The sequence below is a fragment of the Vicugna pacos genome, unplaced genomic scaffold, assembly GCF_048564905.1.
Source record: "Vicugna pacos unplaced genomic scaffold, VicPac4 scaffold_104, whole genome shotgun sequence".
NCBI lineage: Eukaryota > Metazoa > Chordata > Mammalia > Artiodactyla > Camelidae > Vicugna > Vicugna pacos.
Window position 1 is genome coordinate 3,340,232 of NW_027328784.1, and position 27,862 is coordinate 3,368,093.

The 27,862-nt window shown below is 42.2% G+C and overlaps 1 protein-coding gene across 4 annotated transcripts in view; it reads right to left on the reverse strand.

Annotated features, from left to right (window-relative positions):
- Positions 1 to 510: 510 nt before the first annotated feature.
- Positions 511 to 27,862, reverse strand: part of LOC140694796 (uncharacterized) — a 176,523-nt gene continuing 149,171 nt past the window's right edge. For 2 of the 4 annotated variants that reach the window (XR_012070442.1, XR_012070443.1), the window contains 2 exons: positions 24,504 to 24,624; positions 511 to 783 (listed from right to left, as the gene is read on the reverse strand). The gene's annotated coding sequence lies outside the window, so the exon portion shown is untranslated. Of the gene's footprint in view, positions 784 to 24,503; positions 24,625 to 25,154; positions 25,216 to 27,102; positions 27,290 to 27,862 lie in introns of all 4 variants that reach the window. The other 2 variants (XR_012070436.1, XR_012070444.1) reach the window with 2 other exon arrangements.

Below are 27,862 nucleotides of genomic sequence, written 5' to 3' on the forward strand. Positions count from 1 at the left end.
GACTGAAAGATCAGTGGCTGCCAGAGGCTAGAGGGGAAAGAGCAATGAATGAGGTGCAGCACGGAGCATTTTAAGGTCACTAAGACACACGACTCTGTATGATGCTGTGATGGTGGATACATGTCATTGTACATCTGTCCAAACCCACAGAGTGCACAACACAATGTGTAAATCCTAGTGTCAACTATGGGCTATGGGTGATGATGACATGTCAGTGTAGGTTCACCCATTGTCACAAATGTACACTCTGGTGCAGGTGTCAATATTGAGGAGGCTGTGGGGGCAAACTGCAGTTCATACACCCAATCCAGCCCCAGCCACCGCTGTTAATAAAGCTCTATGGGTGTGTGGACTATCTGGTTGTTCTGGCATCTAAACAGTAGAGCTGAGCAGCTGCACCAGAGATCAGGAGGTTTTCAGACCCTGAAATATTTACCCCCAAGCCCTTGAAAGGAAAAGTCTGCTGAGCCCTGTTCTAAATGAATCAAGATTCACCCTGATGAGGCAGGACAGCAGGGCCCAAACCAGGCATGGTTAATGGGGCTGAAGCAATGTTTTAGTTCCAACACATTTGCTGAAGTCCTGCAAGTCCAGTGACAGACTGTAGCCAGGAAGCGTCTGCAGGAGGAGTCGGGAGCAGGCCTTCCCGCCAGGCTCCGGGATGCCGGGGGCCGCGTGCCGCACGGGGGCCACCCGCTTGAAGAAGGTGGACTTGCAGTGGAAGCCGATCAACTCGTAGAGCTCGGAGAGGATGCTGCACGGCTGAATTTTCTCCTCGGAACGCTGAAGCACAGGGAGAAAAGCAACAAGCATCTGAATGAAACACGTAAGTGAAAAAAGACCCATAAAAATGGTTTTCCCTTAAAACAGAGACCCGATGACACAGGAAGGAAGAGGAAGGCTGACTTAGTGCACTGATGGGACCGGATGCAGAAACGCAGGGAAGCAGCACTGTGCAGACACTCCAGACCCCCTCTGGGCCCCACCTCTCCGCATTCCACCTGTCCCTTTACTAGAAAAGCCCGTATTCCCTGAAATAGAGGAATCTGCTACCTAAACATGGGACACAGAGAAGGGAAAGAGGAAAAGGAAGGGAAAGTAAAGGAACAACAGTTCATCTAGACCCTAGGGTCTGGGCGGGACTTTCACCAAACACACAACTTCTCAAAGCACAGAGCGCACAGGGAGAGGCTGACAGAGTGATTGCGACTTCTGCTCCTAAAGCACCCAGCTACCTGTCAGCACACGCTGCGCCCATTACTGAATCATTACAATCATCTCAGAAACAACTACTACCCCGGCTCACAGGCAAGGAAATCTGAAACTCGGGGAGGAATTATTATCATCCTGGACAAAGTCCCACAGCCCAGTAGTCTCAGAGCCTCCGGCAGACCCTGGGCTAAAATGCTCCTCATCACCACGGGCCCTGAGACTCAGGCTGAGGCCACGTCAGGTCTGCACGGGCCCAGAGCACAGTCTGTGGGACAGGGAATGCTCCCACTCGAAGTGCCAGGTCAAGGCCCTCAGGAACTTGTGTAATGAAACCAAATCCCCAAACTCATTTCCAACCCACTGCCCTGTCCGGGAGGACTGCTCGGCACAACTGCGCTGTCACCTGTGCACAGGCTGAGCAAGGGGCCCAGACAGTGATGTGACATCCCAGTGGAAGTGGCTCGGAGACCACTTCATCACAGGACAGATTCTCCCGGCTTCCAACGTTAACTCTCCATTCCATTTCCAACTGGAAAGTAAGTTTAGACTTGTTTTCCTCTCTTAGAAACAAAGAGAGCGGTAACATCAGAGGGAAACTCAAGACAGAGGAAGAGTCTCCTGGTCATTTGCAAGGATAGGCCGGGGAGGGAACAGAGACAGGGATCAGAAAGACCCGTGTTCCAGTCCAAAGTCTGCACGTCACTCGCTTTGACAGTTTCCTTTTTAATACAGGTGATAAAATCTAAATATGATTTTTGGGAAAACTAAATGAAATAACGTATTCCACTAGCATAGGTGTAAAATCCTCCATGAGTGTTCCAGAAATGGACGTGATCGTGGTTAGTTACTGTCTGCCAATTCTTGTGTTCTCAGCTCACATCACCCAACCAGAGATGTGCGAGAGATTGCCTCACCAGCCAGCAGCCTTCTCCAACTTGGAAACTTACAGTGTCCGAAGAGCAGGCAGTGTTGGATGCTTTGCGGCACTCTGGAGGTAGCACTCCAGTGATGACTTTAAAAAGCTGGGGAGAATTTAGGGGACCATACAGTTCAAATACAGAGTACTCATTCCATGTCTACAAATATTCATCTCTAGCCATGATGAGTAAGAGAGGAAATACATATTCAAACATACATCATTTTCCCACATAAGTGCATCAAAACAATTTGGAAAGAGTGTAACTTTCTTCTCTAGATCACACAGCGGGGATTACAAGGTTTGTACTGACAGCCCTACTTGTAAATCATCTGCAAACGTAACTGGGTCCACTATCAGTCATCATAATTTGAAGGGAATGTTAGAAAAGAAAAAAGCCAAGCTAATACTCTCCAATCTTTTGTTTGGTTACGATGTCACAGAGGAGATGGACAGCTCAATAAGGAACCACTCTGCCGTGATCACGGAGCCGGGGAGCGGGATGTGCGGCAAGATGTATGACGCAGCCGCAACTGTGCCCATGATTCTAGGCAGGTACCCAAAGTCACCTTGACAAGGTGTGAAACGTTTATGCCCACGTCCTCATAACCTGACATGTATTAAGGAGAAATGGAAACTTATAAACGGCCAATACCCTTGGTGGATACACCGTCCAAAGAGCAAAGTCACAGTTTGACAACTGGCCATCCCGGTACCTTGGGATTCATTCTTGAAGAACCTTAAAAACCACTCCTCTGCCCTCAAGAAGTGCTGCCTACTAGTCCTATCTTTGGCTCATGGATACCACATGTTGAAGTGAACTTCAATGTCTGCACAGATTTGACTGTCTTTCTCCAGGTTCACTTGTCCATTCTGAAGAGGCCTGAGCTAAGTCCAAATTCCTTAAGATTAATTCCCTCCAGTGACAACTCAACGAGCCTGTAATTACAAGCCAACTGAACAGGACTGTCCTCAGCGAAAAATGTCACCAACCCTTCACTGCTTTCTTAAACTCCTCTCCTGGTTAATTGCAACATACTAACACCACCCTCCACCAAGTTCCCCAACTATGTCAAATAGAAAGTAAGGTCCATAAAAGAGGAGACAACTCCATAGTCACCTTTGAATTCCTAGCATAAAGTAATGTCAATAAATAGAACTATGATTATGGCTTCTTTCCTTTAAAACCTTTCTGGTTATTTAAATGAGACCATGGAAGGGAGGTGTTTGAGTCCAGTATCTTGATCCAGAAGACTCTGGAGGCCTTTTTCAGAATGGCTGTCCACTGATTCATTCAAAACACACCTTCTCTTTCCGGGAGGAGCTGTGATTTTCTGCCATGGGTTTGTGGTCACTCTCATGCCAGAACAGCTTTAAACTAAATCCTTACTTTGGATATGTTATTTTTCCCGCTTCCAAAAAATTTTACTTTCCTTACTTCCTTGCCTTGAGGAATGCTTTTATTCTTTTCTTTCTAATTCAACCTTTTATAAAGCAGGATTCTCAGGATGTGTTTGGCCTTATATAAGAACAGCCATCCAACTCCCAGTGTGAGAGGACACAGGCTCACCTCCTGCCCTCCTGCCAGGGCAACTGAAACTCAGTTCAGGAGCCAACCGGCACCCCAGGGCTTCTAAGGATCACGTATCTCCCAGAATCCCTGCTTTCTGGTTTGTCTTGGCTTCTGAGAATTTCCCCTCACTTTCTTGACAATTAGCTGTGCAGCTTGAAAGATGAGGAAGGAAGGTTTTATTTCTTAATCAGAATTTAAAGGAACTTATGTAATGAAGCTTTTCACGAGTTTCTAGAACCCTCCATTGCTGAGACAGAAAACACACAAGATATTTTCTAAATTTAGCTATCATGTGCATTTTTTCTTTGCTTTTGTTTTGTTAACTGCTAATAGACATTTTTTAATTAAAAAATAAAATAAGGTCCCAAATAAGATAGAAAATTGAAGGGGCAAACAAAATTAAAGAGCAAAGACAGAAAAATGATAAGTACTCTACAAAGTTAATAGAATAAATACACTATGGATCAGACCAGCAATTCTCAGTAACAGCTAATTGAAACCTGACCATGAGGTAAAACGTCTCTCCTGTCAGGAGATGACCAACAGAAAATAGAATTAAATCAACAACCTAAAATTCTAAGTCTGGCGAGGTATAGAAGTCTACCAGCTAAGTGTGTCTTCTTCTGGAAAAGAGGGAGACTCACCAGCTCTTTTCTGTGGAGCCTGAGCCCAGGGGAGGACAGTGAAGTGTGTTCTGTAAGTACCCAATTAGCAAAGTGAGTGATGAATAAAGAGATGTGAGCTTTGATGAGAGATGATACTACTATTCACTTGTCCTGTAAAGTATGTCTTCGCGTTCAGAGATCAATATCTCAGCAGGAAAATGCACAGCCCGGGACCAGACCACTTCTGTGATTGTGACACTGCACTTAGATGTCTCAAGGGCACCTCCAACTCCACCTGCAAAGAGCTAACTTCACGGTGTTCCTCCCATAGCCATCCTGCCCAGGGCCCTTGGTCGGGGGCAAGGTCTCCCTGCCTCTCCCAGCTCAGGCCAATCACTCACAGATGTGACAAGACCCCTCCTTCAGGGGCAAATTTCCTCAGTCAACGAGATCCACCACCCACACCTGTCCTACCAGGTACTCACTGGCACTCCCTCAGCACTGACTCTGTGCTGGGGACCATGCTGCACACTGTGCACACGTTATCTCACTGGATCTACACAGCAGTCCTGGGAGTTCGGTACATCACTGCTTCTATTGATTAGATAAATTGTTTCACTTCCTTGGGTGTGTCATCCAAAGTGACACGGCTACTGAGCCACAAACCTGGGACTGAAAATCACTTGAAAATTGAACACTGCTACACCTTGCAGCCACCCTACTCTGACTCATCACATCACCTCCTGCCGAGCCTTCTAAATGTTTCTAAGCATTCTACAAGACAAAAGTGATCTACGAGAGCATCGCACTAGCCTACTTAAAATCTGTCAATGACGGTCCACTGCTCTTAGGAGAAAGCCCCACCGGGCCTGAGCACAGCCTAACGGCCCGGCATCCGCTTTCCCTGCGCGGCCGCGCCGCCTCACCCACCACGCAGCTCTACACGTGCAGCGTCCAGGACAGGGATGCTGACTCCGTACAACCCGGGGCTCGTCTCACTCAAACAATGATCACCCTCTTCAGTGGTTACCTTCTTCAATACTGAATCTCAGAAAAATATTTTCTCTGGATGAATCAATATCTTTTTCCTTACAACTTCCCATCATTGATAATGAGCTCCCCCCAAAAGAGAGAAGACCTAATCCTCAGTCTCCTTATCTGTAAAGTGCAAATAACAGGGAAATATGAGAGGTTTTATTAGAAGTAATATTCATGTGAGGCTGAGGGACAATTCCCAACATACAGTAAGTACTCAATATGTGCTTACTTAATATTAATAAGAATAGATTACATTCCAGCAACCTTAAATCAATGCTTTATGGCTTTGTCTAAAAGACTACCGACAAACTGTTGGACGAACTGTTTTGAGCAGATCAGCACAAGTGTACTGGGCGAGGTAAGCGCTGACTCCAGTTACAGCTGCAACCAACCAGCACTACAGGGCGGGAGCAGTTTGCTCAAACTCTTACATGTTGCTTGAGCATTTAGTTGTAGTTATTGAATAAAGACAGGTATTATTTACTCAAAGCTCCTGAAACATAAATCTTCAAAGATTGATGCAAATTATGTTTCAAGTACAACACTCTCACTAGAAATTACTTGAAAATTATAGTCTTAGCTCCTCCGCACATCAAAACAGCATTTTCCTAATGTATCTGACTATGTACTCTGAAAGGATTGTTTAAAAGAAATTAAGATGAAGCCATCCTGAATAAGATCTCAGTATCATCTACACAAACCCCACCCAAAGGTCTCATTTCTCACTTCCACATAGGTGTTCAGATGGCTTAAGCTGGGTCTTGGTTTCTTATGACACGGGGGTGGGAAGAATTGTGGATAGATCAATGTAGCAAATATAAACCTAGTGTATTTGCTATGTAGGAATCCTAGAAATAAATAAATTGATATATATAGTCCCACCCTTATGAAGCTAAGCCGTTCCATTTACAACTGCATAAAAAATAAAATGAGAGATACATTTAACAAAAGTTTACAAGATTTGTACATTGAATATTTTGAAGTATCACCAAAAAATTTTAAAATATCTTCATATATGGAAGGCATCCCATGATCATGCAATGGTAGAAAATATTGTTAAAAATGTTAAGACTTCCCAAAGTAATCTACATATTTAATGGAATCCCTATCAAAATTCCAGCTGACTTCTTTGCAAAAATTGAAAAACTGATCCCAAAATTCATATTGAAAGCAAGGGACCCAGGTCAGCCAAAACAATCTTGAAAAAGAAGAGCAAATTTGGAGGACTCACTCAAAGGTTACAGCAAATCTATAGCACTCAAGTCATTATGCTTCTGTCATAAGTTTGGATGCAGAAATCTATGAGACACAATAAAAAATCCTGGGGGGAAACTTACATTTACAGTCAGTTTTCCAGAAATGTGCCAACAACACTCCATTGAAAGTATAGTCTATCCAACAAATGGAGCAGAGACACCTGGGTATCTGAAGGCAAAAGAATGAATCTGGAATCTGGACCCCGTATTTTATATAACAAATATTAATTCAAAATGGATCACAGACAGAAACGTAAAAACTAAATATATGAACTTTCTAAAAGAAGACATAGTATGAATCTTTGTGGTCATAGGATAGGCTATGGCTTCCTAGATACAATACCAAGAGCACAAGTGATAAAACAAAATAGATAAAATGGACTTCATCAAATTAAAATCATTTGTTACAAAGGACAACATCAAGAGTGTGAAATGAAAGGGGAAAGGGGTAGCTCAAATGATAGAGTGCGTACTAAGGAAGAAAAACAAAATGAATAAATCTAATTACCTCCCCTATAAAGAAATTGTTTTAATGTTTAAAAAAATTAAAGTGAAATGACAATCTGCAGAATAGGAGAAAAATCTTGCAAAGCATATATCTAATAAGAGACTAGTATCCAGGATATAAAACAAATGCTTACAACTGAACAATACAAAGAAAATCGACCCAATTTTTTAATTTGCCAAGGATTTAAATAGATACACAATTGGCCAATAAGCATCTGAAAAGATGGTCAGCATCACTAGCGAAATCAAAATCAAAATGAGATCTCATTTTAAACTCACTAGGATGGTTATAATCAAAACATGGACAATAACAAGTGTCAATCAGGAGGCAGAGAAATGGATACCCTCAATATGCAGCCGTTGGAAAGGGGCAATGGTGCAGCTTCTTTGGAAGAGCCCGATGTTTCCTCAAAAGGTTAGAGTTATGTGGCTGAGCAATTCCACTCCTACATGTAGAGTCATCCTTCAGTGTCCTCGGGGGGTTGGTTTCAGGAACCCCCACCCTGGATACCATAATCCAAGGATGATCAAGTCCCTTTGCAATCAGCCATCTTGGTCCATGAAGTGGAAACTACAGATAAGGTGGGCCAACTGTACAGCCAACAGAATGGAAATGTATTCTCACAAAAACTTGCACATCAATATTCATAGCAGTATCATTCAGAGTAGCTAAAAGTCACTAAAAATATCCATCCATCAATGAATGGATAAACAAAATTACCAAGAATAGTCCCACAAACTTTTGGTAATTGAATCTTTGACAAAGGAGGTGAGAACATACAATTGAGCAAAGACAGCCTCTTCAGCAAATGGTGCAGGGAAAACTGCACAGCTGCATGTAAATCAATGAAGTTAGACTACCCCCTCACAACATACAAAAAAATGAATTCAAAATGGCTTAAAGACTAAAAATTGTAGACAAGACACTATAAACCTCTTAGAAGAAGACATAGGCAAAACATCTGACATATATCTCAACAATATTTTCCAAGAGCAGTCTACTATAGCAATAGAAATACAAGCAAAAATATACAAGTGGGTTCTAATTAAACTTACAAGCTTTTGCACAGAAAAGAAAACAAAAATTAAAGCAAAAAGACAACCTATGGAGTGGGAGAAAATAGTTGCATTAAATGAAAGTGACAAGGGCTTAATTCCCAGAATATGTAAACAGCTTTTACACTTGATAAAAAAGAAAAACAAACAATTCAATCCAAAAATGGGCAGAAGACCTAAAGAAACATTTCTCCAATGAAGACATACAAATGGCCAATAGGCACATGAAAAAATGCTCAATATCATTATCAGAGAAATGCAAATCAAAACTGCAAACAAGTATCACCTTTCACCAGTCAGAATAGCCATCATTCAGAAGTTCATAGACACTAAATGCTGGAGAGGCTGTGGAGAATTGGGAACACTCCTACACTGTGGTGGGAATGCAGTTTGGTGGAGCCATTGTGGAAAACTGTATAGAGGTTCCTCAAAAGACAAAACCTTGGGGGCCCAGATGACACAGCAATCCCACTCCAGGGCATATATCCGAAAGGAAACGTAATTCAAAAAGACAGTTTCACCCCAATGTTCACAGCAGCATTATTTACAATATCAAGACATGGAAACAACCTAAATGTCCACTGACAGACGACTGGATAAAGAGGTTGTAGTATATATGTCCAATAGACTACTATTCAGCAATAAAATAATAATAAAATAATGCCATTTGCAGCAATATGAATGGACCAGGAGAATGACATTCTAAGTGAAATAAGCCAGAAAGAGAAAGAAAAATACCATATGAGATCGCTCACATGTGGAATCTAAAACAAAAAAAAAAAACAAAAACAAAGGAACAAAAAGATAAACTTATCTACAGAACAGAAACAGACACAGAGACATAGAAACCAAACTATGGTTACCAGAGGGGAGAGGGTGTGGAATGAATAAATTGGGAGTTCAAGATTTGCAGATGCTGAGTATGTATACAATAAACAGCAAGTATATACTGTATAGCACAGGAGAATATATTTAATAACTTATAGTAACTTATGTTTAAAAAGGATATGAAAATGAATGCAGGTATGTTCCTATTTAACTGAAGTTTTGTGCTGTACACAAGAAACTGATGCAACACTATAAACTGACTAGACTTCAATGAAAATATTTTTAAATAGACCAAAAACGAAAAAAAAGGAAAAGGATATTTTCAAACAAAAAGAATAATGTACTGATTCAGGCTACAATATGAATGAACTTTGAAAATTTATGCTAAAATAAGCCCGTCACAAAAGGGCAAATAGTGCCCTTTAAGGTGAACTGTATCTAAGCATTTATTGTACTACTCCTGTAAATTTTCCGGAGTTTTGAAGTCTATCAATACCAAAATAAAATGTATTATTCATTAAAAACTTAAAACCCTTCCTCACAGGAGGGCTTTAATTATTAAATGCAGAAAAGCATGTAAAACTCTTGGAACAACAATTTTCACGTCCACACACAGTCACTGCTGTCACTGCCACTCAGAGTGTGGTGCCAGCACTGGTGAGATCTGCCTCCACTCGCTCCCCTGCAGAAAGGAGTGAAGGCCTGAGCTCTGACAGGCAGGGTGAGCGTGAACCTGAGTCATACACAGCCACGTTCCAGACTCTGCGTTACCCAACTTTCTTATACAAACTGCAACATGTAATGTAAACACTCTAGAGGGATGTATCTTACAACACAGGGAATACAGACAATGTTTTACAGTAACTATAAATGGAGCATCTATTGTACACCTGAAACATATATTTTAAATCAGCTATGTCTTTATAAAAAATTAAAAAATAATTTAAAAATGTTATCCCTTTAATATTCAATTTGGTTTTTAATTAACTACTAAACAGCTTAGAATATATAAAAGCATTTAAGTGTGATGTTTGTTTACATATTTATTTACTTCAGCCTCCTGCTAAAAGAGAAATTAAACAATTTTTTAAACACAGCTTAACAACCATAACAACAAAAAGGCAAAACTGAGAGTGAAGAGAAAATGGAGATTCAATACTTAAATGAAACCAGGGGGAGGTAAACTCATAAAAATGGATTCCATGAAGTCAGGGCAAGTGTTAAAGGCCGACTAGAAATTCAGCTGTAAGATTCTTGGCAGCTAAAGCAAAAAGAAAAAGATGATGGGGCAGGTGGTAGAGCGTGTGCTTAGTGTGAACAGGGTCCTGGGTTCAAGCCCCAGGGCCTCCACTAACAGATAAATATACCTAATTACCTACCCCCCAAAAGAGCCCCAAAGAAAAGAAAAAGAGAAATTTCTTTCCAAAAAAATCCTGATATTAAATTTGGATTAAATACTTTAAAAATAAAAGGAAAATAGAAAAGATGAGTGACACTGTGAACAAAAACCCCAGCTGGGCTAACAAGCTAAGTCACAAATCTAAGTGTGATAAGTGTCGGTTTACTGATCTAAGTTTTGCTGGGCTAACTCGTAAATCTGAAGTTCAGTGTCAGTTTACTGGGCTAACAAGCTAACTCGTAAATCCAAGGTCAACAATTGTCAGTAACGTGATCTGTTCCAAATTGATAAGCTTCAGTGTACTGATTCCTTGCTTTTTGTTGTTCGAGCCTTATTGGCTAAAAGCCCCATACTTGTAATTAACCCTATAAAACCTCATGTGCACGTCTTGGATGTGCTCAGGGCTTGGGAACAGAAGCCCCTCTGAGCCCGCTGGCATAATAAATCTCAGTACTCCCACCCTCTGAGTGCTGCTTATTTCTTGGCTGGCCTGTTGTTTCCGTAACAACACAAGCGATAATGCCCGTGAGATAAATCTGCGATGGCTGCTGGCAGGTCCCCATGTCTCATGTGGGAAAATCTGAAACATATTTCTCACCACTCAGAGTCATCCTCAGCCCACCCCACATCTCCCGCTGTTAAATGCAGGAACACACGCAGGGCCCGGCCTTTGCTCTCTCTGTGTCATCACAGTGAGACAGGATGGAAGGGGGCAGAGCAAGCCATTCAAGAAAGACCACAGCAATTAACATCAAAATGGTGGAGAATTCAACCCCCAATAGGTCTTGAGGCTCAGGATGAAGAGATTTAACTTCTAGTAGATCCTGAGCTTCATTATACACCCATTGTAATAGTAACATGGTGAATAACACGGCCCCAGGCACCATGGCCGTCACAAGGCTAGCCACAAAAGGTCAAAGGGTGGAAAATGGCCAACTCCCTGGAATCCCAGCCCCTTGCCCTAAGGCTGGTCCTTCTACTTATTAGCATATGAAACCACGAAGCCCAAGAAAAGGAGCAACACAGAGCCACATCCCAGGAACCCCTCTCTCTACCTCTTCGGAGAAGGCCCACACTATTTCTGTGGAGTGTGTGCCTACTTTTAATCTGAGCATCAAACCCCCATACTTCGTGACGTTTCTCATGCCTGTCAATGTATCTCTCTGAATAAATCTACCTTTACTCAACACTGGCTTGTTCTTGAATTCTTTACTGCATGAAGCCAAGGAACAAAATCTGGTGGGGCACATCCCAGGGGCTCAACGGAAGCCTGGGACACAGCCCTTCTCATGCCCCACATATTTTTTCTTGTATCAACAGGACTGGGATGTGAAGTGAGGTCTGAGGCCCCAGCTAAGGGACAGAAGCAGCCTCCAGGTCTCCAATTGGTGGGCAGCCTCTCCCCCATCAGGGGCCATGGGGTCTGCCTGGTTCTGTGTGTTTTTTTGTTGTGCTGACTCCCCAGTCAGAGAGATTTCTCCTTAGGCCTGGCTCCACAAAACCCTTCTCTCCAAAATACAAGCACATCATGTCACAATCCTCTTGTTCAACCATGAATTGTTCAGCCAACTTTTTCCTTCCCCAGTTAAGTACCTAAATGTCCTCCCTGCCATCCCACCACTTCTTTCTTTTTGAGAACTCTGCACTCCCCACACACCATCCTGAACGCAGGTGCCTTGCTGGCTGGGACCGAGATGTTTCAGTCTCAAACATCCTGAGTCCTTTCTCTTTCCACTTGCTAACTTAAAAAGGCCTTCCTGTGTCTCCCACCGCTCTGATTCTGAACGTCAAAAAATGCTCAGGTTACATTCACTCTGTGAATACCTCCCAGGTTTTGGCTAGGTTTCCTTCCCAAGATCTTCATTAAGGAGCTGCATCAAGAAGTTTAAAGGGGCTATTCTTACATTTGAGTGGAGGAGCCTGCAAGAAATTTAAATGGCTTTGAAGAGAGAGTTAACCAGGGACAGAGAGGTCGCAGGTCCTAGTCAACAGTGTCATGAGGCAAAATGTTCTTCAAAGGCTCAGAGTGGCTTCTGAACACGGAGTCGGCAGGGAGGAGGTGACAGGCAGTGAGTGGGGTGAGAGACACAGGGTACGGTCCCCCAGAAGGGGAAGAATTGGTTATTTTCTAGTTTTCCAATTTCTTACTACCTTTTTCTCTTATTGCCACATACCATTTCCTACGAATTAAGCATATCAATGTCAGTCATTTGGGCCACTTGGGAGAAGCTGCACGATGCCATTCACAGGGCTGGGACATGACAGCCACACCAGTCTAGGTTGAAAGACCAGTGGGGTATTTCCATGGTAATCACGGGCATGCAGCAAACTCCCCAGCTTCAATGACCTCCTCTCAAAGTTGGCGCCAATAAAACTACCAAGCAAAATGCGTGATGATTCTGGCCAACATCTGTTTATTAGTTAAGTGCCTGTGACACCTGCCACTTAATAGGGAATGAGTACGATCAACGAGGCCCTGTCTACCTGGCCACACGCGCCCTGCCTTCCTGCCTTGGTGCAGCAGCACAGCCTGTTTAGCTGAGATGAGCGCCCCCAGAGCAGCCCCGATGGGAAAGCTCCCAGCTCTGCACGGCCAGACGTGTTCCTTTCCTTCTCAGAGCTGATCACAATTTGCTGTCGTCTGTTTTTATGTTTATCCCTTTTGTAACTGCCTCTCCTCCGGAGATTTTGCTCAAGCAGCACAGGACCAGGTGTGTCTTGTGGCCTGCCGGATATTCTGGGCTGGGAAACAGCCGAGCCCACATCTGGCTCTGGTGCTGAACGGAGAGAGCAGAAGGCCCAGGAGCCCATGCTGAACCGAGGCCCCTGCACACAAAATTATGGTCTGACTTTGGGCAAATTACACAGTCTTTTTTACCCTGAGATTCCTCATCTGTCCATAAAAATAACTGCCCATGGCACACAGAGTTACAAGTATTAAAGGAAATCACCAAATTCACAAAGTAGCCAAGGGGCTACCAGTGCATCCTAAACAGACACATGCTGCCTTTAAGGCTCTGACACACACCAAGCGTGGTGGTCGAACAAAGTGTACACTGCTAAGTGTCAGTGTGTTAAGTGCTTCATGTGTGCTATAATAATCTTCAGAACTTACAACAAGCCCAGGAAGTAACGAATATTATCATGCCCATTTCACAGACTCACCATCAGTTTAAGAGAGGTTACATTCAAGTCCAAGGCGCTATGGTGAGTAAATGGCGATTTCAACCTGAATATGGGCCCAGGCCTGGGCTCCATCTCTGTCCCATCCACCTGACCACTGCCTATGAATTCCACCTGTCCAATACCCAAGTTGAAGCCAGCCAGCTCTTAAATGCAATGTGTGTCACCGTTTGTCAATGTTGGTTCATTACCATAAACAGTTCTCAGAAAGCACTTCAGAAAGGAAAGTTGGACTCACATACCTGCCCACAAAGAAGAAGAATTCTGCCTTGCCTTCTCCTGTAACGTGCAGAAACCCTTCCCATTCACCACCGAATCCTTTTGTAGGCTTCCTCCGTGTTCATGTTTACACATGGCTTATTAAAGTAGAAGTTACCTGCAGTAATTCCATCTCGGTTCCATTCCAAGCTTCCAGATTATCCATAATCAGGGTAATACCATAATTTTCTGTGAATGAAAACACTACAAATTGAATGAAAATATTGCAACCATGTCACTAAACAAAGAATGCTGAAAACAAGTCATCAGCGGCTGCCGCCACCCCCCAGTGAAGACAGGCCTGCAGCCAATCACAACGGTGCCCTCTGAGCAGACTCAGAATAAGAAAGGACAGATTACTGGCCCTAGATAGCTAGGTGCTTGTCTAAAGTATATATTCAGTCAGCCCAAATGTTGGCTTCCTCCCATATATTGAAAAGCATTAAATTCATGAACTTGAGATACCTGGCTTTCTTTAGATAACAAGCAATGTTTTATTGTTCTGACTACCTGGTCTTTGTTGTAAAGCTCCTATATAATCCTAGCTTCTCCCCTACTCTTGCGAGCAGTCCCTCAGAGTGTTCTGAGAGGCGGTCATCCTGCCTCGAGTCCTTCTGACAAATAAAACATAACTCTTAATATTCAGGCTGCACGTTTATTTCAATCAAGTCCCAGAATAGACACAACTCATCAATTGTGTAATGGGACACACTGGATCAGGAACCAAAAGAGTGTAGTAGTCCCTAAGAACTACGGCTCCCTCTTTCTTCCTGTCATTATACAATCCCACCAGAACTCATTACTTTGCTGTCTGCTCCTCTGGCAACCAAACTCAGAGAAGAGTCAACTCAGCAGAGCGTCCTGCTGGGGAGAACCCCTGCAGCAGCACAGCAGGCTGCCTGCCCTCCCGCACGCTCTGACGACTGCTAGTGTCCTCCGTGGAAACCAGGCCAACAGAGCTGTTCCCTACAGCTACAAAGTCCCAAATATTAAATAAAACCTTTCATTTTATACTATATGTTACATATATACCCATCTCTGAAAACAGCTTTGCCAGAAGCCCAAATCTTCAACATTAATCTGCAAAGGCAAATCAGGTCCCCAAGGGAAAACAAGTCTTAAGACGATGCTAAGACCTCCAAAGTCCTCTCCACGACCATAAACCAAACTGCCTGCAGGTCTGCAGCTGCAGGAGGCTACATGTCTGCTTTTAAAGCAACCCCTTCCTGCCCTCGGGTGCTACAATGCCCTTCTACGCCCTCCCATCTCAGGGTAAGAGCACCCACTGCAGAACCTTGCAGGGCAGCACTGACAGGACTGGACAATGAGGATCAGAGCTAAACTAAGCCTTCTGATGACACAAGTTGTCACTCGGTCACTTTACAGATGAAGATATATATAGAGAGAGGTGGGGTGTTATTGTTCAAAGTCACACAGATAAAAAGTGACAAAGTCTATAACTCTGCTCCTCCCTCTGGTGTGACGCCCCAACTGGGACAACCACAGGGTTCTTTCGTGCCTGCCTGACCAGTTCTTTCCTATCACTCATGACCCACCACAGGGTCTGAAATTAGCCTGCATTTGCAGCATCTTTTCCCTCCAGTTTCTCAGGAACAAGGCTGTTCGGGCCACTTTATGACTTCCAGGTCCCCGAAATCTCCGTGCTCAGGCTGCTCTTGCCTGTGCATCCGGCCCGCTGCTCAGAGGCTCTTCCTCCCCTGCAGGAGGACGTTTCTACTCTTCAAAGGACACCCCCTTAGGGGATCCCTCCTCTCGCCCTCAGCTTGGCAGGTGTCCCAGGCCACATCGCGAGATGCCCCAATAGGACTGCATCTGCCCAGGTCTGCTAGTCAGACCAGCAGCCTCAGAGCCAGGGATTATGCCCAGGTCACACTGCAAACCTACTGCCCGCCTCACAGACCCCAGCCAGCAGGTCACCTGGAAGTCACAGCAAGTGCCCCACCCAATCCAGAAGCCTCTTCATTTCCCAGCACCACTGATGACTGGTTTCCAAACTTTGGTCAGTTTCGCACAAAACAACACCTTCTACTGTGTAGCGGGTGGTTTTTGCTTCTGCACCCCATTCTTACTGAAAACGTTAAGGGAAACCAAAAAGCCTCTTCTCAACCCTTTTCTGATGATACCCTCCCACCCACAATATACATATGCTCAAGAGATTTGGATCCACGTGATTTTGTTTCCCTTACGATAAGTGGCTCAAAACACTGCGGGATTATTTTTCCTTTGAGGGTATTAGGACTCAGTTTCTCGGCTTTAATCTGTTTTTGTCTTTGTCTTCTTTGTTCCTAGCAGTTGCCACCTCTTACTCCATTCAGCAGCCTCCCTCCCAACTTCTAGTCTAGGAAATCAGCTGTGATGAGGGGCACGGGGGCATTCACAGAAGATGCAACAAAGGCAAAAAGAGGCTATATAATTTGCCAAAGATATCACCTTCAACCCCCAACAGAGTGTGTCATGTCCCTGTGTTTAACTCTTATTCTAAGCAAGTTAACTTTTTGTAGATTATGTTTATAAAGATGAGAAATCAAAATACATACAAGGACACACATCAACTCTAAGATATTCATTAACTCCACTATTTTGTTTCTATTTATTTTATTTGTATTAAAAAATTAAGAACCCCTGCAACCAATATAGCAAAATGTTACTGGGTTTTAAATACAGAATATAGAGGGGTTAAGTGTGTCATTACTCATCCTTATATGTATGTTCACAGGATAAAATTATTTGAAAGTCTCTCTCCCCTCTCCCTACTCACTACTGGCTCTCACCTGAGATCCCAGACCACACATCTAACAACCTTTCACTTTACCCACAGCTGAACTCATCAGTTTTCCCCCAGAAATCCCTCTGCAGCTTTCCCTCCTCAGAACACAGCAGGACCATCATTTAACTCATTAATCCACCCAGAAACCTGGGCCTTACTCCATCCTACCTTCACAGACAGCTTTAAATCTTTCTTTTTACCATCTAAACATGCCTTCAATCTGTTCGCTTTTACCCACTATCCTACCGCTCAAGTGGAAGCCACCAACACTGCCCACCTGGACTCACGAGTCTCCCAAGTGGCCCCACAGCCACTCTCCCCTACTTGAGACAAATGGGATTGTGTCACTCCCATGCTTTTTGGGCTCTTTTCAGACCCACTGTTCATAGAAGAAACCCCAATTTCTTCACCTTGTGAAGGTGTTTGCCATGAAACTGTCAGCTCATGGAGGGCAGGGCACGCCCTCTCCCCTCAACCCCACTCTCTGGCAGAGCATCAGCTTGGGAGGACCCGCTGAGCTACATCAGCCTGTATCCTAAACCTGGTCTTGGGTTCTTAGCAAACTGCTTCACTTATCCATACATATCCAAGGTAGATAAGAAAGATTTTAGATGTTGAGCTAGACTATTCATTTGGGGATTTTGCACTGGCAACATGCAAGTATATGTTCTAATGTTTGTGTCTTGTTAAAACCACACCCAGATTAAAGGAGTATTTGTGGAATGTCTTCGGAGTAAAAGGGTTCTGTACTTTTACAGATTTTATGTTTTATAACATGAATAACCCGGACAGGGTCACAAATGGAACCGCCTCACAAGTGACAGAAGACAGGTGAGATGCATATAGCAACAGGTCACAAAGATGGTAAGAGCAAAGTTTTTTCTCCAACCCCAAAAAAATTCCTCCAAGAACAGAAAACTCAGAATTTTGAAAGTAAAATACTATCATATAAGGAAAGAAAATAAATAATCCTCTTCATCAGGGTTTCAAGATCTGACTGCAGAGTTATTAGCAGGCTATACTGAATCCTAGCACAGAAAATTCAGATGGACTAGTGGTGAGTAAGTTCCAGGAAAACGGCAGTAATTCCTCCACTTGAAAGAGGACACACACTCACTTGTTCAAGGTGATTGCAAACAACATTCTGCAGAAATTCAGAATATTCAGGCACCGCTTCTAGATGGTGATGACACGGAAGGATGGCTTGGATGCATGCTTCTAACTGAGTCACCGGCATTCTTACACTGCAGGGGGAAACGGAGGCCCTCAGCCAAGAGCAGAGATGTTCCTGTCATGTATCCCAGGTCGTGCCTCGGGGACTCAGTGTCCTGTAGCAGTCCGGCCCCAGGCGAGGACCAGCAGCGTGGCCCACCCAAGCAGGAAGGGCACTGTGCTTGAGAAAGCCCACACCAGATGGGAGCAAGAGTGGCTGGTGGGGTTTTGTGAACCTATGAATGCTCATAGAAAAACACCTGCATACATTCAAGTGATACAATTAACAGTAGCATTCTTTTTAACAAAATTTCAAATGTCAGTGGTAATTTTACCATTCCTTTTCTCTTGTCCCCTGCACTCTGAGACAGGCTTAGGTTCTCTCACACTTGCAGCTCTGATGCAATAGTTGTGAAGTTATTTTACTTTACTGCAAGTGTCTTCGCTCCACGTGTCACTGTGACTGTCGTCTCTTAACACAGTCAGATATCTTCCTGGATCTCTCCATGAGTTCCTTGCTCCTGCTTCTCAGATCCTGAGATAAAGAACAGGTGAAGGCACATGACTGGAAAAGTCAATGTGGACTTGAGCAAAGTCCTCAGTGACCCCCTAGGTGAGTGTTGACCACCCCTTAGCTTCGATTCTCAAAGTTCTGCCCAGGGTGACATCCAGACAGGAGGGAGTCCTGGGCCCAATTAAAAGCTGTGTGGCTTGGGTGCGGGGAAAGGTGCAGGAGCTAGTTCCGTAGCCGGGACCCTCCACACCTCTGCTCCTCTCTCTCCCGAGGCCCCGCTGCCAAGCCCCCACGTTCCCTGATATTCTGTCCTTCTCTTCTACTCTACTTCAAGCCCTTTTCCTCTTCCTTTATTCCCTGATTATCTGCAGCTGGAGAGATTTTTCCATCACAAAATCTGAAAAAATTTCCTGCAGCTGAAAAAGAGGTCTCCAGAGGTCAATGCCCATATGGTGGTTCCCGAAGAGAGCCCCTGGTTAGGGGGACCCTCACCAACACTCACGGGACATCCGGTATGTTACAGGGTCGACCACCCCCAACAAGAGTTTGCTGTGACCCCAAGGCACGCACAGCATCCCTGCTCACTAAAGTGTAGTTGTAATCCGTTATTAAGAAGCAAAAATAAAAAAAATTTCTCATGTTTCTTACTAAAATTATTTATGAGTTAGAAAAAGAAATTGTAAAAGAAAAGAACAAATTTGACTCCATGTTAGATGTGTTCGTTTGGCTTTAAACCTGTACCTTGTTTTCTAGGCTCCGACTTGCTATCTCTGCACCTTTTGTAAAAAAAAGTTGCCTTTAGCCTGAAATATCCAGGACAGCCTATTCTCCGGGCTCTGATCTTTAAGGATATTAGCTCTTCTACACTTATGTACAGATGGCAAGTTGCAAAATAGATAATAACCTTTCTTTCATTTGGAGGTTTTACGGGGGCACCTTAATTTGACCCACCATGGACAGCTGCAGGAACAAAGGATTCCAAGGACAAACAATTCGTACAGCGAGAAGTTTGCAACAACCAACCACATCCCCGCCGCTTTTTAGTATAAAAGGAGACTGAATTCTGCTTTGGGGAAGAGAGTTCTACTGGATATCAATATGCCATTTTCTGGGTCTGCCAGATTTTCAAATGAAGTCACTATTCCTTACTCCAACATCTCATCTCCCCATTTATTGGCCTGTCATGCAGCAAGCAGAACGAGTTTGGACTTGGTAACAAAATGACTGCATTAGAGGTAGTATGTCTCCACTGTTTCCTCATTTCCAGTATGTCACAACCTATCAATTTTATATGCTTTTTAACAACATGACAAAGACCTATTACAAGGAATTGATTCCACAGAAATAAAATTATTTCTACTCCCTCAAGACTTTTTTCTTTTCTATTTTATTTTGTTTTGCTTATTGAAAAGAAAATAAAAGTCAAATCATTTTATTTCATGTATTTTTATAGCTACATAATGTAAATACTACAAAAATATTTAAATTGCAATAAAACTTGTTAATATATTTGTATAATGATATATAAACAATCAATGCAGATTAGGAAAGGAGTAGATATTTACTAAAAATCTACTGCACATCCAGTCTTTTACAAGCATATCCTGGAATATAAGCTCTATTATCCAGGGGTCCCCCACCCCCATTCTCACTGCCGATTCCCTTAGTAATCAACTACCAAGGCACCAGCATAGAACCATGCGATCGCTATTTTAGGTATAAATGAATGAATTAGCTCATTCAATTCTAAAACAGAAACCTTAAAATAAATACTGAACTTATTTACAGATAAACAAATTTGGACACAAAAAAGTACAGTTTCTCCCCCAAGACACAAAGATAATAATTGGTAAAGGCAAGATTTGAACTAATCTGCCTGATTATAAAGCTAAGGTGGAAATCCCCTTCGACTGTGTAGGTCCAGCAGCACAGCCCATCACCCTATCTTTGTTCAGATCTGGCTTTAGACAGCCTGAGACAGCACCCCATTCCTATGGAACTCGAGGGGAAACGATAACAATAAGGATTTTATATTCAGTAGTTTCTTAGGTCTCAATTATATAAAGTGTCAGCAGGTCAGCAGAAAACTCTGGGAAATATGAGTGGGTCCAGAGCTTTTCGCTGATAAGAAACTCAATCTATCAGGACAGAGTGACCTTCCCATGAGTGGCCTCATGAACATAAACTAAAGGCAGCTGAAATGAAAACTAGCAAGAACATGGAAGTGAAGCAGGAAGGATCCCTACTATCCCCTGCCCAGTTGCCTCTTCACCCGCGTGGACAAGATGGCAGAAGACCCAGGTTCTTGTCTAAGTTACAACATCATGGATTCTCACCCATAAAATGTTGCAACTCTATGCTGTCTTAAGTCCTTTACAACTAAAATATGATGACACCAACATCTCAGCGGAATGTCTATGTCTCCACTTTCTCTCTTCTATTAGGAGACTATATCTATGGCCACAAACAGAAATTCAATTAAAAACACCATGCACGAAGCCTGGTGAAAGTCTGTGTAAGAGACATTGTTCTCACTCTCTGTGAATGAAAACTCAGAAAAAGTGGACCTTCTCCCTCTGTAAGTGGGAGGTAGACTGATTGTGTGTGTGTGTGTGTTTGCACGCACATGTGTGTGTGTAAATCATATAAAATATATTCTGGGATTTGCACAGTTTTTTTTATGATACTATCATTTCATGAGGATGAGCCAACCTTTAAAGTAATTTGAATCTATTTTTCTGAGAGGCTCTTTTGGTGGAGGATGGGAAAGGGGAAAGGAAAGGAGGAAAGAAGTAAATGAAGCAAAGCTGTAAGAATACTGCTAGGGAAAGGCAAGACATTAATTTTGTTCCTACTTGCATCACACACAAATTAGGGACTGGCTTTCCCCCATGTCTTGTCAAGCACTGAGCTGCAGAAGAACAGGCGACAGCCCATTTCTCACTGAGCTTGTGACTGTATGTGACATCTTATAGACACAAATTATTTAACCTGATCAAACACTCTAGCAGTAGGATGTAATTCTCCTAATTTGAGAGACAAGAAAACAGGAAGTGAAAGACGGTATATAGCTTGACAAAAGTCAGAGGACAAGTAAACTAAAGAGGATGAATTCAAACTCAGATCTGAATGCAGAGTCTGATATTCCCACTCCCAGGGCTGGAAAATCCTTAACACAAGGTTCCCCAGCTCCTCTGCATTGTTCCTGGCACCAAGCATTTCCCATGGCGATGGTCTCCAATTCTCAGACACAGTGCTCTGTGCAGCCAATAACCTCCATTCGACCTTGATCATCTACCTGCCACGCCTACCAGGCTTCACCATACAGGCAGGAAAGCTGGATTTCAAGTGCATACAAAGCCACCCTGGTTTAAGCTGGACTGTTTATCAGCTTTTCCAGCATAAAGGCAGCCATGAAAGTGCTCACAGTTTGTACATGAGCCACACTACCTCTCTCCATCTGTCTCCCCACCTATACTACTTAGCTATGACCATTTTGAGAATCTTGGAAACAAATTTTTAAAAACAGAAAAGAAAGGATTCTGTAACAAGTACTTAATACTTACAATTTTAAATGAGAAGTTACAAAGTGAGTATTTACAAACCGAATCTGCCTTCCTAGGTGTCAGTTTTAACAGTTAAAAAATATAATAGCAAAAATTTCTCACTTAAAAAATTAACAAAAACATCAACAATAATCTGGAATAAACTCAAAAACAATGCCCATGTTGTACATGGAGAAAGTACAGGACTGTACTGAGGGGTAAAGTAAAAGTGTGAAAGTAGAGACATCAACCTTTTGTATGGAGGAAAGCAGTTTTAAAGATGTACGTTCTCGTAAAGATAATTCAAAATTACTAAAAAATCCCATGACAACACTTATCTTTTTTTTTTAACTTGAAAAAATTATATTAGAATTCTTCAGGAATAATAAAGTGATAATACAAGCCAAGAAATTTAGGGATCGAAAAAAGAATCAAAAAATTCACACTGTAATATATTAAATAAATTTTTACAATATGTAAGATATAGTGCTAGAGTAAGAAAGTAAGATTGACAGAAATAAATCATGAGCTCAAAAAGAGACTCTAGTATACATAAGTATTTTTTACAGGTGGGATTTCAAATTAAAAAGCAAAGTATGAATTTAATAACTGTCTTGTTACAATCAGAGAATACCTGGAAAAAACAAATTCTATTCCCGTCAAAATGACCACAAGAAAAATTACAGAAAATGATGTAAATATTAGAAAGTACTAATAAGAGCAAATAAAACTCTTTGCTCATATCAATTCAGCTTCTCCTCACTGTAACAAGTACCATTATCATCTCCATCTTAGAGATTGAAAAAACCTACAGAAGAAATTTATACCATTATAAGAAAGCATTTCTAAGAATAAAACCCAAAAAGAAGACATTTACTATCTTAAGATTATTTTGGGCCACAACAATAATGAACCTACTGAACAAAATGAAAGGCAAGAAATGACAAGTAAAAGCTCTCTGATACATGTTGATGAAGACAAGGGGTTAATGTTCATAATACACATTGAGCTGTCACAAAGCAGCAAGAAGCTCCCCCACTTAAATGTTTGCAAAGGACAAAAGGGATCATTCACTTTTTAAAAGTCAGATGGCTAATGAGTGAAAAATGCTCAAAACCTCACTGGTCATCAAGTGCAAACTAAAATAATGAAAATCATTTTGCTCGTCATATTGGCAAATATGTTTAAAAGATATTATAGCTAGTGTCCATCTTTGAGACAACAAACTGTGAGCGATCTTTTGGAGGATGACATGTCAATGGATATGTAAACTCTGAAAAACGTGTGTGCACACAGGCTGAACTCCACTTTTAGGAATCGTTACATTTAGAAAAAATCAGTTCAAAAAGATGTACTCATCAGAACATTTGCACAGCACTGTTTACAATGGTGGGAAGAAATGCTGAAGTGAAATCATATCCAGCGATAGAGAATTGGTTACATAAGTTATTCTACATCTTTTCATGCCCCACAGGAGAAGGAATTTCAAGATTCACTTGAAAGCATCCTGTGATGTATGAAGTTGTCACATCCAAGGACTAAATTTCCAGAAACCTTAGCTAAAGGAATACTCATACAAGATCACAGGAATGTTTGTACAAGAAGGATGCCAGTCAAACACCCTTTCTGACAGTGGAAAATGGAGAAAACTTAAGTGTTCACCATCAAGACAATGATGCGGTAAATCACGGAGAGCTGTGGGCACTAAAGTTGCAGCGTTTCAGCGTGGTCCAAGGCCTTGTCCACAGTACTCTCCCACGAAAGGTGTCGTTACACAAGAGACCAAACCTGCACATCAGGAGACCCCTTTACTCTATCTGAAAGGACCGGGTGAGTCTGGAGTGGGAGGAGGTCTATGATATATACGTTAGTGAATAAACCGAGCTACAGAAAACATATAGTATGGCCTTATTTTTCAATAAAGCATATATACACACACATATACATAGATTTCTCATATACGTGTATGTATGTGTGTATATATATATGACAAAGGCATAAAGGTCATGAAATATATACTCCACATTGTCAGCAGCTTTTACTCTCAGGAAAAAAGGGGAAGGGAAGTAGGGGACTTTCGGTACCACCACAGTTCTCTTTTCAGAATTTCAATTAAGTATACTTGGAATTTAAAAGTTTACTTAAATACAAAGTAAAATGGACGATGCCTCCACAAAACAGAATGCTATACTGGTCATTAAAAATCATGTCAGGGGAGATAGAATATTGTAGAAAAATGTGTAATAAGCCGAATGGAAAATGGAGGTCTCCACACAGTAAACAGGCACACAGTGCTCACTGGTTTTTATGACAGAGCTGATACACACTGATGAAAAGAACAGAAAATAGATGTTAAAGTGTTAATTATTATCTTTGAGTACTGGGACCAGGATAGACCCTTTTGACTCTTTTTTCAGACTTTTATATTAAATACACATTATTTTTCATCTGAAAAATGCATTTTTAGATGTCTAGTACCACACATTGGAAAAAATACATGAGTAGTTACAGAAACAAATAACTAGGAGACACCGCAGCACCGTCACACAGTGTAGAAAGGGCGATCCTGAATAACACCACGCAGTTACATAAGGACCCACAAAGTGAGAGCACCTGCTGTAACAGGACGCGGCTCCCTTCCATTTGTCAGTTGTGTCTTCAGGGCTGAGGCATTTCTGAGCACGGCCAGTGTCAGTGCTGGTGTCTGGATGGATGCCACTGGAGGTGAGGGCACCTGCAAGCCGAGAGGAAGAACAGAAGTAATCCTCTGCTTTTTCTGTCTTGTTTCTTTGTTACTTTTAAAGAGAGGCGTAAATAAGATAAACTGAACCTTCCTTACTGAAATTTCACTAATGAAGCCATTTTTAAAGTGTTCACAACTTATATTCTGCCTATAACTGTCTTTTCAAAAAAGCCTCATATTTATTAAATGTTAATTAACTCAGTTAATTAACTACATGTTGAAACCTTTTAAAAAACATGAAATGCACTACGTGAAAGCACCACACATGCAGTGACTAACTCAGCTGTCTTTACGGCAGTGCAGTCAGCCCCCACCATCCCGAGACCCTGAACTCCTGATGCTGGGAAGAGAGCACGCTGCTTCCTCAGATGGAGAGAAACGGTAAAAGCATTTTCTGAAATCTACAGCACTGACAAAACATAACTGCTTAATCCCAGGCTCCTTGGAGGCTGTCATTTTCCGTTTCTGGCCAACACCCGTCAATGAGCAGAACCACCCCATTCCCGAGTCATGGGACTCACGTGGGCAGCAGTTTTGGAGAAATTTCCAGTTATAGAATGTTAACCAACTATACATAAAACTCTGAAAAAGAAAAGATGCAATACTCAGATTTTGGAAGACACTCAAAATATTCTCCTAAGTCTTAGTATTTGGAAAGTCTGGGCTTCTCCTAAGCCACTTATTTATTTCACAGCCAGTGAGCATCTCCCACAAACCCTGCTTCCCTGTGTGTGCTGGGAGCCTCAGGAACATTGATGCTGTCTATCTTATAAGTCACAAGGCAGAGGCGTGTGTCTCACGCCTGCAACTCTCACACAGGCTCAACTCCGAGCCTCAATTTGTGAACTTGGCCCCATTTTCTCACCTGTTTATTTGGTATCTGTTCTTCTGTAAGCTGCCTGAAGTGCTTCTTGGAACAAGTCAGAAGAATGAGTGGGTAGAGAAATGGACAGATGGACAGGTGAGAGATGGGCAGAAAAACAGAGAGTCTCCAAGAGAAGGGGAGCAAACAAAATTTCCTATGCAAAACCCTCTTCTAGTCAAGGAAGAAAACCATCACGAAGAAGTGTGAAGAGGCAGGTGGCTTAGGACTGTTTCCTGGATTCCATCAAAAGTCACACCACGTGATGAGAGGGTAGAAGTATAAATAATAAAAGAAAAAAAGCATGCATGTTTGAAAAATATATCTACATTATGTACTTTCTAAAGAATAGATTTATATCAGCAAGGCTCAATAACACAATCTTTGGGTATTTACAGAAGTGAGAATCCCATCTCCAATCCGCAAGACATCCCTTCGGAGCACTGAGGGTCTACACGGTGCGATCATAAAGCCGTAACCGCAAAAGCTGTGCTATCCTGCACTTACGAGGAACGAGCAGCTGTGCTTGGCCTGCCCACGCGCGTCGTTTACAACCCACAGCACCTCTACGGGGGAGGGATGACTAGCGAGCCCTGTCTCTGCAGGAAAGAAAAAAGTCCGGGAGAGGCTAAGCCGACCTACAAGTTCTCCATTTCACAGGACTTGTCACTCCAGAGCAGGACTCGAACTCGGCCCACGTTTGTAACCACAGTACTACCGTAATTTATGTGCTTTTTGTGTGTATAATACATTTGTTTCTGGCATGAAAGTGTATTTAATAAATGATCGGTTGTCTTGTATATTTCATTAGCTCACAATCTTTATATTTTTGAATTGTACTCTTCCCCTGGAGAAATGAACGGAAAGAGCAGTGGTCAGAATGAGGTGGGGCTTCATTCTTTATCTGTTACCTCATCTCATCCAAGTCCCCAAGCAGGGAGAAGGAGCAAATGTTCTCTTCATCTTTTAAAGAGAGGGCTCCAGTGATGGTGATTTACTCAACTCCAAAACTAAGTCTGGGGGAAGGGCACATGCAGCAACGAGAGCAGTATCACCTGTAGGAAGGCAAAAAGAGCTCAGGGGATGGCTCAATGGGTCAGCCTGATTTAATTTTAATTGATAATTCAATAACACACTCTAAAAATACTAGCATGCAATGGATTTGCTCTTTCTTGACATCTAGCAAGTTTCCACAGCCGACATGTAACATTATCATGAACTAGTGAAAAGAAGAGTCCACAGACAAGGAAAATCAATGCCACAGGCAGGCTGAAACCCAGGCTGGAGGAAAGGAAGAGAAAGGGCATATTTAAGAAGAGGGGAAAGTCTGGGAAAAAGACATCATCACAAGGACTCTCAAGCGTCATCCAGCAATCATATAATCATTCTTTCAAGAGAGAGTTACTTAGGTCCTATTTTGTGCGAGATTTTACAAAGGGCAAAGAGAGACCACAGCGTCCATGGTGGCAGCAAGTTGCGGGGCTATAATACAATTCTAATCTTGGTACCTTGCACAATTGTCCTCAGTATAAAGGCAAAAATTAAAGTAAAATAATACTATGTAAACCATACACATTGCTGAAATAAATTAAAGAAGACCTAAATACCTGGAAAGACAAACCACGCAAATTCCTGTATCACATGACAATATTCTTGGGATGGCAGTGCTCCCCAGAGTGAAGCACACATACAACGTGGTCTTGATCACATTCCCAGCGGGCTCCTCAGCAATAACTGACTAGCTTCTGCTACAATTCATATGGGAATTCGAGGGTCTCAGTAACCAAAACGTACCTGAAAGAGTAGAACAAAGTGAGAGGACTTGTAATTCTCAATTTCAAACATTACAACTGTATCTACAAGTGAGATTAGAGGCCATTTTTAAGGTATTATTGTGTTTATCCTTATTTTCTAAATTCTGTACAACGAATATACCTGTTAGAATAAGAAAAATAAAAACTAAAGTATCTTTTAAAACATGCACACCGATTCATTCATTGGGGAAAATTATTTTAACTATAAAGAGGTAAACAAATATCTAGTGAAAAAGGACCACTTAAAAACAAGTCTGCATTTACAATTTTCATAAATTGAAAACTGAAAAGCACAAACACATCAAATTTCTAGGAAGACTGGTGAAACATATTAATAATTATTTTCAAAAATTCTAATTGCACAATGAAAACACAAGAAAGAGAAAATCGTGATTGACAGGAAACTGCGAACACGTGGAGAGCAAAGGCCTTGAAATCACTGTTCCTTTAACTCTGCTACTAGCTCAATAGGAGAGGAAATTCCTCACTGAAGGGACAGTGGAATCCCATGCATAAGATAGGATACACAGTACAAACTGCAGTAGTATCGGGA